Below are 12,286 nucleotides of genomic sequence, written 5' to 3' on the forward strand. Positions count from 1 at the left end.
ATGACGTGCTTCAGCTGCGGTGCCCTGCAGCCCAGAGGGACCCTCTTGATCGAAGAGACCACCTGTCCATACCGGAGAGGGTGATCTTTCGAGCCGGGGCCGCGAGAGGCAGTAACGGGGTGAAGGTGCCGTCCAGGACGACCCCCTTCTCCACCAGGGTGTTTGCCAGATCAGTAGATTGCAGGAAAATGACTATACCTCCACTCATGGGGGAAGCAGACCTGATGTTCCTGTAACCCACGACCTCCCCGACTGTAAGAACGCACATCTCCAGCGGACAGAACTCCGCAGGGGAGATTTTCACACCATGGTGTCGAGTTAATTTCTCAAAGGAGAGGTCTGGGGGGTCAGAGCCTCCAGAACCGGCCATAATGTGAAAATGAACTCCGGTTTTCCCCAAAAAAGACAGAAAAACACAAAACCAGTGAAGAAACACCGCCACATGATTCAAACACACCGAAGCTCCACCCACTCACTCAGTCTCGTGAGAAACACACAGAGAGAGAGGGGTGAATACAGAGAAAGAAGAGAGTGGAATAGAGAGAGATAGGAGAGGAAGAGTGTGAGAGAGGAAGAAGAGAGTGGAAAAGAGAGGAGAGGAAGAGTGTGAGAGAAGAAGAATAGAGTGGGAAAGAGAGAGAGGAGAGGAAGAGTGTGAGAGAGGAAGAAAAGAGTGGAAAAGAGGAGAGGAGAGAGTAGAGGAAGAGTGTGAGAGAGGAAGACCAGAGTGGAATAGAGAGAGGAAGAATAGAGTGGGAAAGAGAGAGGAGAGGAAGAGTGTGAGAGGAAGAATAGAGTGGGAAAGAGAGTAGAGGAAGAGTGTGAGAGAGGAAGAATAGAGTGGGAAAGAGAGAGAAGAGAGGAAGAGTGTGAGAGAGGAAGAACAGAGTGGAAAAGAGAGGAGAGAGGAGAGGAAGAGTGTGAGAGAGGAAGTATGTGGAATATAAAGTCTCACAGTACCCCAAGGAAATTAGGGCGATTGGCTGCACCTGGGGGACACCAGCCCCCTAAATGAGCACTTGGTGTAAGAGGTTGTCTGAGAAGACCCTCACTGTCACGAATGACCCGCTGAGCAAATTGTGCGAGGGAGAAGGTGCGCTGATTGATGGAATGTCGTGGTTGGCTGATTGGCAGGAGCATTCTCGTTTAGCAGATGTGCTCGGGGCTGGAGTGTGATTAGCATGAGTGGGCTTCCATGTGAGAATGTGGTGGGATGAAGGCGTGACACTCACAGTTGCCCTGGACAATGAGTGTATAAGATCTAAGGGGGAGATTGTATTAAAATCAATTATCTAAAGGTTATCCAAAACAGCTTTGTATCGTTCTCACTCCCAGGTTCTGTTTCTGCCTGAGAACATGAAATAGGAGCACAGACGGCTGATCTGATTGACTGAAAGGCGGACGAGGAGTAGAGTGATAGGTATCGTTGATGGTAGTGTAACAGTGGTTGAGTGTTATTGCCTGTAGTGGGGCAGGAGACTGCCTTCCTGGACAGCAGATCTGACCCTCCCTGTATAAGTTCCCTTCAGGTTCATGTTGGAGACAAGTGACACACAGGGGCTCAGTGGGAGAGGTGGACATTTTCTTAAGAATGAACAGAGATGCCAGTAACAGCAGGATAAGCAGGGGTGGATTAAAGAACAGACTAGCATAGGCTGTAGCCTAGGGGTCCTGGATTGATCAGGGGCCCCCGACTGGCCAGAGTATTTTTTTAAATGGACCTGTGGGCCCCCATTGGTCCATAAAAGTGTTGAATAATTTGTGAACCAATGATTGGTTAGATGCAATGGTTTCGCAGTTCAAATTCATTTTGTCAGATTCATCAGTTAACCTCTAGATCAAGTTTACGGTAGCTAGTGTTGTAACAGAAAGAATAGGGTTCTGGATCCCGAGATGAAGTTAAACAACAAAACCGAAATATTGTTCCAAGTGCTGGTACAACCTTTAGGTTGATATATCCTTTCCTTTCCGCTTCTGACGTCACTCGTTATTATGGTAAAGGGGGGAGGTCACGTGTTTGGCCAGTTTACAGCTTTTTGGCCAAATGGTCAGGGAGTCCCCAGGGAGTTTCCTAGCTCTCCTAGCTCGCATCTGGAATCCTTATCAGTTCTCCCTTTCCTGCCATAAACTCCTGTTGCTTAGAAGTCTACTCTTCAAGCAGAAAGGACTTAATTTAACCCCCATCTTTACTTGTACTTCACTAGCCTCAAAATGTGCGATAGAAAATATGATAGTGGGGTGCAAAGACGAAAAGCACGTGTGAGCAGGGTCTACTTAGAAAGATCCCCAGATTGACCAGTTATTTCAAGTTTGCTGAGCCGGACCCCGATCCTGAGTTTACGGCTAACGTTACAGCCAGTGCTACAACAACCGCGGTTGAAAAGTTAGCTGCAGCGAGCCTGGGCACAGTCTACATCAATGCCAATCATGAGGACAAGCCAGCTCCCACAACGGAATCACAGGAACATGAGTCAGAGGCAGAGACATCTGAAACACCACCACCATCTCCATATGATCAACGAGCCATATCCGAGCCGCCGCAATGGCTGTTGCACCTGCTGCCATGGAGCTAACAGCTCCTGCTTCGTCTAGGTCAGACCCAGCACGCTGGGTTAGGTTGGGCCCAAAATCGTGTCAAAACCAAGACATGGATGTTGCAGCATCAGAAAGACAACATAAACACCAAAAGAGGTATTTCTCTAAAACCCTCTTCAAAAGAAAACTCGGAAATGGCGAGTGTGTGTCAAGAGAATGGCTGCTGTGTTCCCCTTCGAAAGGCGCAGTGTTTTGTTTTCGAATGTAAATTATTTGAGGACGCCGATAATCAGTCCGGACTGACCGTAGGCTATAGCGACTGGAAAAATGCCGCCGCACGCTTGGCTGAACAAGTGTTGGAGAGCCATAAAAAGGCTATGGTTACATACGTTATGCGCTGTGCTGATAATGGTCAAATTGTCATGAATCGCTCTCACGCAGGCAAGCACTCCTGCATTCCCACGAAATGTGCATGCACCAATCTGCCCTCTATTTAAACCCTCACCAGACCCCCTTTCAGTGCTCACGATTGAGATTTTCTCCCTGAGGTTCGTTTCTACTTTCTCATTTTGCAATTCTACTGTTTGACTCCTGGATCTTGACCCTACGCCTTTGCCTCCCAACTTCGTACCTCCCCCCCGTACTACGCTCTCCTGGATATTGGACCCTGCTTTTCTTCCTCAACTTCTTCCTGATTCTATACTGACGCTTCTACACCGCCATCCTGGATCCTGACCCCTGCCTGTTTCCTCGATTACGCCTTCACCTTCTGATTCAACACCGACGCTTCTACAACGCCTTCCTGGATTCTGAACCCTGCCTGCTTCCTTGACTACGCCTTCGCCTTCTGATTCAACACTGATGCTTCTATAACGCCTACCCGGATTTTGGACTCTGCTATTACTACGCCTTCGTCTAGCGGTTATCCTTCCGAAGAGCACCGCATAGGATCCCAATCCACCACAGTCATCCCCGGCGTGACACAAATAGATTCAGAACTAAAAAGACAGTTTGACAATGAATATGAGTATTGTCCTAACATCTTGAAAAGCATGGTTGCAGTGGTGAAGTTTTTAGCAGAGCGAGGGCTGCCTTTTAGGGGATGCAGCGAAACATTCGGGCACCCCGACAACGGGAACTTTATGGGTGTCTTCGAAGTTATCACCGAGTTTGATCCCTTCTTGGAAGCCCATTTAGAAAAATATCTAATCCTCGATGCAGTGTATTGATTGATTTGAATCTATTGGCTGCAATGGACTTGCACGAGTTGGGAGTGCCCTGCTGTTCTTGAAATAATGCGCTCAAACAGGGTGGTCATTGGTCTCTGCTGTGCCAATCTTGTTGTTGTGTTTCTTCGGTTTCAAAGTAAGCGTGTGCATGATTTCTGTTGTCATCTCGCGGACTGGCTGTGAATCTGATTTATTGGTTGCATTGCTGTACTTAAACTACAGGCTTTTGTAGTGTGTGTGTATTTGGGCTCCCTGTGTACATGTGTTTTCCCTGCGTGTGCAGCCTTACATTCCGTTTGAATAGGCGGTAGCAGCTCATACTCCGAACGCATCACTGAATTATTACAATATTTTCTCTCACTTTCTTCTGGTAATATGATGGGGGGGGGTTACACAACGTGTAGCCTAGGGGCGTCTGATCACCTTAATCTGCCACTGATCCCACCTTATTGCAGTGTTAGTGAATCAGACACGGACTTTGCTTTAAACCTGTGCAGATACATACTTTCACAGGTTCACACAGTGATACACACAATTACAGGCAAAACACTCAGGTTAAATGTTGCGAGTGAAAACAGACACCTGCAAATCAGAGATTTGTTTGTGTGTTTCGTCAAAACTCTAACAATGTGACAGATCTAGCGACCCACCTTTATTTTAAATTATTCTTATTAACTTTGCAGTGTTTCTGAATATCTCAGCAGTGAGAGCACTGCACTGCTGTGCAGCTGTCTGTAGAGGAATTCTATCAAGGCTTTTTAGTCTCCAGTGATGTTATAACCTGTTATCAATGTAGGCCTGTTTCCTCAGTCATCATGCTGTCTGGAACAACACCTGTGGCTCCAGCCCATCACACTATCACACTTAAAAAGCTCTTGCAATGCCCACAAGAGGGCACTCATTGACAACATCAATATATCAGTATCACTGAGCTGCTCCATTCCTGTGTCTACCTGGCCTGAGTGGGTATCAGTCTTCTTCCTCTTCTCTCCAGCTCTGTCAGGCTTATCTCCCTGTCTATTCCCCTCTCACACCAGGTGTATTTTATCTTCATATACTTGTACTTTTCAAAACTACCCACTTTTCACACAACATTATAGGGCAGTAATGAAAAGGTTAACTTTGGTTATCTTTACCTGTACTCGTGAATGAAGAAATGGGACACTTTTACATCCCTGATTTCTTCTGAAAAATATTATATTTGCACAAAGTCTATACATTTGTCAAATAACACTTTGCACAATGACTATGCAATGAGAAATGCATTACAATGAGAAGCAATAGAATTATTAATATCGCATCTGTATTGGCATAATATGGGAACATTTAGGTGGTCAGACGAGGCTCAAGACAGAGAAGGAATTAAACTACAATGAATTTAGGATATATGGAAACCACATTAATTGAAAGGAGACTTGGACATCTTTGACTGTTCATGGATTTTTTTTCTGGTTTGAATCGCACCTGTGGAAGGACTCAGAGTGTGTCCTCTCTCTTTTTGCATCTTCTAAATGCTTTTTTGAAACTTTAAAAAATAAATTAATTAATTTAATCCCTTTTTCAAATTATGGGCAACTATATTTCTTGGGGAAATATTTTAACACAGAGACGACAGAAGGACAGTGCTGGAGATCTGGAGTGGGTCCTCCCTTGTCTTTAAAGTCTTTTGTATGTCTGCTGTTGTGGTCACAACTTGTGGCTCACTCATCTCACCAGTCCAGTAGCAGCTACACTTGTTATGTTAGAGTGCTCCTCCTCTCCGGGGTCTCTTCGATCACACAGGGGTAGGAGGAAGGATTGTAACACCTGTAAAAACCCTTTGACTACACCCTGTCCGACACTGCGGAGAATAAAGACAGCACTGAGTCACTCAACGTGTTTTTCTAGGGCTGAGGGAAGAAAATACAAATAAATTATCACAATAACCACAGAAAAACAGAGTTATTACCTCATGATGATTAACGATTATCATTCTATGTCATTTGAAAACATTTCGGTGTTAGACTTTATTGATATTCCATCCATCCATTTTCTAGTCATGGTCACGAGGGAGCCAGAGTCTATCCCAGCCAGCAAACAGCACAGGGCAGGATACACCCTGTACACTACGTGACAGCAGTCCACCACACGGTAGACACAGAAACAAACATGGTCATTGTCAAACCACTTTCCCAGAAGCCAATAAGCCTTGTATGTGCTTTAGACTGTGGGCTGAAACTAAAGCACCAGGAGAAAACCCACTGGAACCAGGTGAAATCATATAAACACCATGCAGAGAGCACTACAGGAATTCAACCCAGTGCTCAAGTGCTGTGAGGCAGCGATAGCAGCCACTGTGTGATCTGTTTTTATCTGCAATAAGAGAAAAGCAATCTGTGGTGCAGACTGAACTTTCACTCTGCAAACAGATTATAACTCTTTTTGTCATGCAATTTAGATATGTATAAAAAAAGGTTATTTTCATACTTCAGAAAAACCTATCTGCTATAATAACAGTCTATGGTTTACTGACCAAGGAACACAATTTGCATAGAACAGACACTTTGCATTGGCAGCCCATGCTTCAGTGCTCTGAGAGTGTTTATAGCCCTGTGAGTTTAACACTTCATGACAGAGAGCTGCTCTTCATGGCAACAGTACCCACAGCAACAGTGAGCTTCATCACCATCTTCATCTGGACACTCATCGTCTGCACTCAGGGTAAGATATTATTTCATTATTTATTTTTATTTTTTGGGGGAAGATATAATTGAAGTATAATACATTGAACATTGCAAAAATATAATGTTGCCAATGAAAACAAACAATATAAATATAATAATGTTTTTATTATTTTCAGAATCCAGAGGACAGATTACTGTGACTCAGACTCCATCAGTGAAATCTGTAACTCCAGGACAGACAATTACTGTGAGCTGTAAGACCAGCACAGCAGTATACAGCTGCTATTCAAGCAATGACTGCCTATCCTGGTACCAACAGAAACCTGGAGAAGCTCCTAAACTCCTGATCTATTATGCAACTAACCGTCAGACTGGGATCCCAGAGCGTTTCAGTGGCAGTGGATCTGGGACTGACTTCACTCTGACCATCACAGGAGTCCAGGCTGAAGATGCAGCAGATTATTACTGTCAGAGTTTCCACTACATCAACAGTAAATATCTGTTCATACAGTGTTACAAAGCCGTACAAAAACCTCCCTCAGCAGGACTGCACAGCAACTGCACTGCTGCAGCTGTGACCTACCGAGATGGAGACAGATGAACAGAACAGAGTTTACTGTATGAAGCAGTTAAACTGAGACAAAAGCTGAACTTCATTAATGATATTAGTTAAGATATAACTTTATTTGCCATACAAAAGAGTGGAAATTTGTCTTTGGCATCACCATACAAAACTAAAAAAGGCAATACTCAACATAAAATAAATACAGGTGGGTAGCTGTGTCAGCATGCGTAGGCTGCAAAGGAACAAGTAATAGGTTTATTCCATGCTGAAAAAAAGAAGAACGTTTCGGCCGTGGAGCCTTCTTCAGGTGTGTTTTTTTTTAAGCAAGGAATAAACCTATAAATTAAATACACATTCAATACAAACAATAGTCCTAGGCATGCAAAAATATGTATTGTATACAGTACACACATCTTGCTCTGCCCATACTGCACTACCATTACACATATTCCCATAGCTCCACACAGGAAACAGTCACGTAGCTGGGTTTAATATACCTCAGGGAACAAAGGATTTCTTGTAGACATTTTTCTTGACCACAGGCTTTCTAAACCACCTCCCCGAAGGCAGCTCTTGGAAAAGGGAATGAAGAGATTGGGAGGGGTCATCAAGGATAAGTTGAACTTTCTTATGAACTGCAATGTAATATAGCCATATTGGGGTGTAATACCAGGTCTCTGGATCTCCCTTGTGCTTTGCTTGTTTCCCCGTTTCTACCTTGTCTGGATCCTCTCCTGTGCTACAGACCTTCTCATTTCACCTGACTATACTCTTTTTGTGTGTGCACATTGCTTCTTATCCTTGAAATCCCATTTGCATGACCACAGTATGGCCACAGGACTGTTTCTCTGGCTGCTGAATGTTTCCCACCTGCTTGCAGTTTACTGCCTGTTCGCCTGTCTGCCCTCCTGCTCACTCGTCTGCCTGCCTGCATGTAGGATTCATCACCAGCCCAGACCACTGTGCTCCTTTCAGCTCAGTTATTACAGTACATACAGTAGGTTGCAGGTCTTTACTGGATTTGCGCTGAGGGATAACATAAATAGGTCCATTCATCTTAGCAAAATTAGTTAACGATCCACACTTGTCAAGCCTCTCCATCACTTTTCTATTGGATTCAAGTTGTCACGATCATAAGTCCCTCCTCTTAAGGGTGCTCCGGCTCTTTCTTGTTTGTCTTGATTTTTTGCACCTGCCTCCTGTCTCAGCCTTTTCCTTTAAAAGCCAGATGCTCCTATCAATCCAGGCTCAGCTCTGGAAGATGGACGCCCAGAAGCCCACCTACCAGCGAGTCCAGGAGAGGCTCAACGGCATCGGCTTCACAATGGCGTTCTGACCATCTGGGTCCGGGGCTGGGAGCGCCTGGCCCCGTTACCCCTTTTTATCCCCCCGACCCTTCACCGGATCCTGCTCCGGCTTTTAACTTCTGTCTTGGATGGATTACCCGGCTCTGGACTTTTGCCTGCTCTGGATTTACCTACAGACTCCCTTTGGACTTGTTTGCCTTGGACCATGCCCCCCTGTTCTTCTTCCAGCCCCGATCCTAGTCTGCTTTCCCTGTGTTTGTTTCACTCCCCTCCAGATTCTGCCATCTGCACAGGGTCCTGAAAAAATACATACAAAAAATATACTTGGTGATACAAGTCTGGGCTTTGACTGGGACTGGAACACTCAAGGACATTCAGTTTCTTCTTGTCAGACCTCTTCAGTGTTGCTTTGGCCTTGTGCTATGGATCATTATTCACAACAGAGAGTGAATTTTCTACCCATTGTTTAGATTAGTAGTCAAACATGTGTAGTGTGCTCTCACGAGGCACCAGTTCTGTAGGGTTTGGGCATTTACTGGGACAATTATTAATTGTAGCAGTAAATCACAAAATGATTCTTTTAATGGCTTTAGAATCCAACCTTGCGATATAACTCAAACAACGCACACACACAGGTACTAATACACAAGGATACATTTATTAATACATAGAATATGCATGTAAACCTAACAGATCTTATCGTGAGGGTTATCAGAATACAAAAGGTATATATTCAATCAGTCACGAAGAGTTACACATATCAAGAGGACATACGTTCAGTATATCATTCATTTAGACCGTTTCATAAATGAACTTGGTTATAACTTCTACATTAGATACTCAAAACCAGTACATAACTCTTAGGAATTAAATTGATATCAACTGGTTGGGATAACAATTGAAATGCAGTGAAGTTGAATACTCATCCAATCTCTGGGGATTCAAATCTCCTGCAGGCACAAAGAAACAGTTGCAGGCTTGTTGCTGTCCAATACGCGCTCCTGGCTAGGTGCCAGGCTGTGCTGTGCGGCTTGCGATGGTGTGCTGCTGATGCTCACTGACCGGCTAGTTAGTGTTGGCTTTAACTAGCACAGTTTGTGCACAGGAGAAAAGATGACTGTGGGTCACAGCAGGTCAGGAAGAGGACCGGTTCGTTCCTGATGAAGAGCTAGTTCTGAATAGTGATTCAGCTGTCCACAGCTCCGACCTGTTCACGAGGACTGCTGCTGGTGCTAACCTCGGGTGGATCCTCTGGTTACTCTCTGGCAACCCCCGCTCTAGACTCTTAGAACAAAGGAAAGTTCTGGCACTCGGACACACTGGCCGTTCCGTGGTTGTCCAGGCTGAGCTCAGGATGGTCAGGAGGCGCGCTGCGAGAATGTCCTGCCCTTGGGAGCCTTCTGCTCCTGGGCCGTCCTGCCCTGGAATTGTCTTGCACCCCTGGAATTCTCCTTAGAGATTCCCCTACTCCAGGCTCTCTGTGTTGCCTGTTTTTACCTGGAGGAACTTCAGCTCGTTCAGTGGCTGAAAGTTTTATGGGTATCAGAGACCCACGTGGGTTACTCGGCCCTACCAGGCACTGATTGGTTGATCAAGGTGAGATATGAGTCACTTACTCCTGACACTTAGGAATGCAGTCCAGATGTCCATCTGGCACTCCCTAGATAGCTAGGCGCCAATGGATGACCATTGATCATGATAGCCAGGCTTAGCTAAGTGCATCCCCATTTGGGAGCTGTCCCTTATCAAAAGAAAGCATCTTTAAATCAACTTGCATGAATAGCTTCTCTGTGGCTAGACCACAGAGATGAAGAGAGAAGAGAGAGGCCTCATTTGGGAAAGCACAGCAACACTTAATTCTGTCTTATTAACAAGCATTGCCGCTACACATGTTTTGCTGTAGGATTTGCCAGTACTTTGCGTCATTCATTATATCACATGTACTGAAGATTTGGAGTTAATCTGCAAAACCCCTTCTATTCATGATACCTCAAAGAGGATCTGCTACTGCTGTATACAGTATATGCTGTATGAATTGTTGTGTTTTCGGCAAAAGGATAATTGGTCACTCCAGTGTGACAAAAGAATATTTTAATAAGGTCAAAGTCAGAAATACATCATCGAACTACACCAAAATTATATCAAATACATATGGTTAGGATGGTTTGTGAATGTGTTAGTCGGATGGAATGTGTTATTGGCTTTATGTTGTATTTGTATTGCATGTATTTAATTGTATGAGCTCACCAAACCAAATTCTATGCAACTAGTTGTTATGGCAATAACGTTTTAAACTTGAACTTGAACTACACTATCTGTTATGGTCTAACTTGCAGGATCAATCAGTCCACTTACTCAGCATTCATACTCTTGGAGATAAGTAAATATGGAGTTACTATTGTTTGTGCAATTTCATATCATTGGATACTGTGGTAAAAGTGTCATGGGTCTTTAATAACCAACAGCTCAAGAATTTGACTGAACACCTGTAAACGGGTTGTGGTTCTGGAATAACTCTGGTCCTGCGTCGACAGCGGTCTCAGATCCATACCAACTTGAGTGAGAGCCAGAGGAGCAGCTCAGGGATCTTTCATCTAATTATTTCGAGTTTTAAAAGAAATGTGACAAGCCAAGCTCGTACTGGTCTTGAGAAGGAAAAGAGAAGATCTGTTTTCTTCATGTGAAAAAGAAAATTACTCCTGCATCTGAAGGACAGAGCTGAGGTTCTGTACTGAATGCCGAAGCAGATGAATGAGAATCTTTTATTGCTGCCCATATCAAGAGGGTGCTTTTCGTTAAGGCAGAATTCCAACATGGCTCTCAGAGCCCTGGGGATTGAGTGCAGTTCATGGTCCACTAGTGACCTCTAGTGGAGACTAGCAGGACTTCAGGTGAAAAAAAGGACCGCTGTATCGCGGCACCTCAAACTGGGCAGCTAATGAATTCCTGATACAGAGGAAGGTCTGCAGACTCCTGCTCTACAAGCACCACTTACAGAAACACAATCATATTATTGTTTTCCCATTGTAGTCCTGACCAGGACCAGCCTTTCTTAGGTTCAGAGGTCGCAAGCTTAGGCAAACATTTTGTTGATATTTAAGAAAGATATTTATTGCACAAATCTGAACTGGACATTTCTGAACACAAAGTGTTTACTTGAAACAACGTCCTTAATTAATTAATTTATTCTATCTGAGCTCATTACTGAATCTGAATATACAGTTCTCTTTTTTCCTGATATATGGTACTAAACTCAATACAATGTCTTTCAGACAAACAGGTTATTCCCCCACATCCCTTCTTAACAGGAGTCAATTATCCAGGTGGACAATATTCCCAGGTCTCCATCACACCTGAGGTGCCATTGAGGACATTAATTCAGCCTTTTTACTGTTACTCTACTGTTTCTCCATCAAAGCATCTTTATACAGTAATACTAGAATTTGTTATAAAATGTGAATTGAAACTTAAAGTACTGGTATATTTGTAACTATGTTTTTTCAGTATTCAATTTACAATATAAGGATCAAGCTGTAATAAAATCAGTTGTGTTTTTTAGCATGTTAGAGATTAGTAACCCATCTTTGACTGGGAACAGAGCAAAACATTAACATTTTTCATTATTCTAGTGGACCAGTTAGTAAATTGATATAGTTAATTATTTACACAGTAAAAGCAAATAAGTGAAATAAGAGAAATAAATGTTTTATCCTTCATAGATTAGAAACCCATCTTTGACTGGGATAAACAGAGCAAAACATGACACACTGACACAAAACCCTAACAAGCCCCATCTGTTTTCACAGCTCAGATCACATCTAACTGTCTGTGACAGGATTTGTATACAGGAAGGAGCTTTGCATACCTGTGCCGCCTCACTGCTCTGAACACTTTAAGACTCACAGTGTGGATCATTCACTGTTCAGCCCTTTCAGAGTCACTGACACACACAGGACAATGATGCCACTGATTCTACTGCTGGGGACA

The 12,286-nt window shown here is 43.9% G+C and overlaps 1 protein-coding gene and 1 long non-coding RNA gene across 2 annotated transcripts in view; one reads left to right on the forward strand and one right to left on the reverse strand.

The window, feature by feature from the left end:
• The window catches only part of LOC148646745 (NACHT, LRR and PYD domains-containing protein 3-like), a 2,700,574-nt gene that overhangs the window by 1,065,972 nt on the left and 1,622,316 nt on the right, over positions 1-12,286 (reverse strand). The gene's annotated exons all lie outside the window — the stretch shown is intronic.
• The window catches only part of LOC148646767 (uncharacterized), a 47,901-nt gene that overhangs the window by 34,346 nt on the left and 1,269 nt on the right, over positions 1-12,286 (forward strand). The gene's annotated exons all lie outside the window — the stretch shown is intronic.

Source organism: Lepisosteus platostomus, chromosome 16 (genome assembly GCF_059453375.1).
Source record: "Lepisosteus platostomus isolate fLepPlt1 chromosome 16, fLepPlt1.hap1, whole genome shotgun sequence".
Lineage (NCBI taxonomy): Eukaryota > Metazoa > Chordata > Actinopteri > Semionotiformes > Lepisosteidae > Lepisosteus > Lepisosteus platostomus.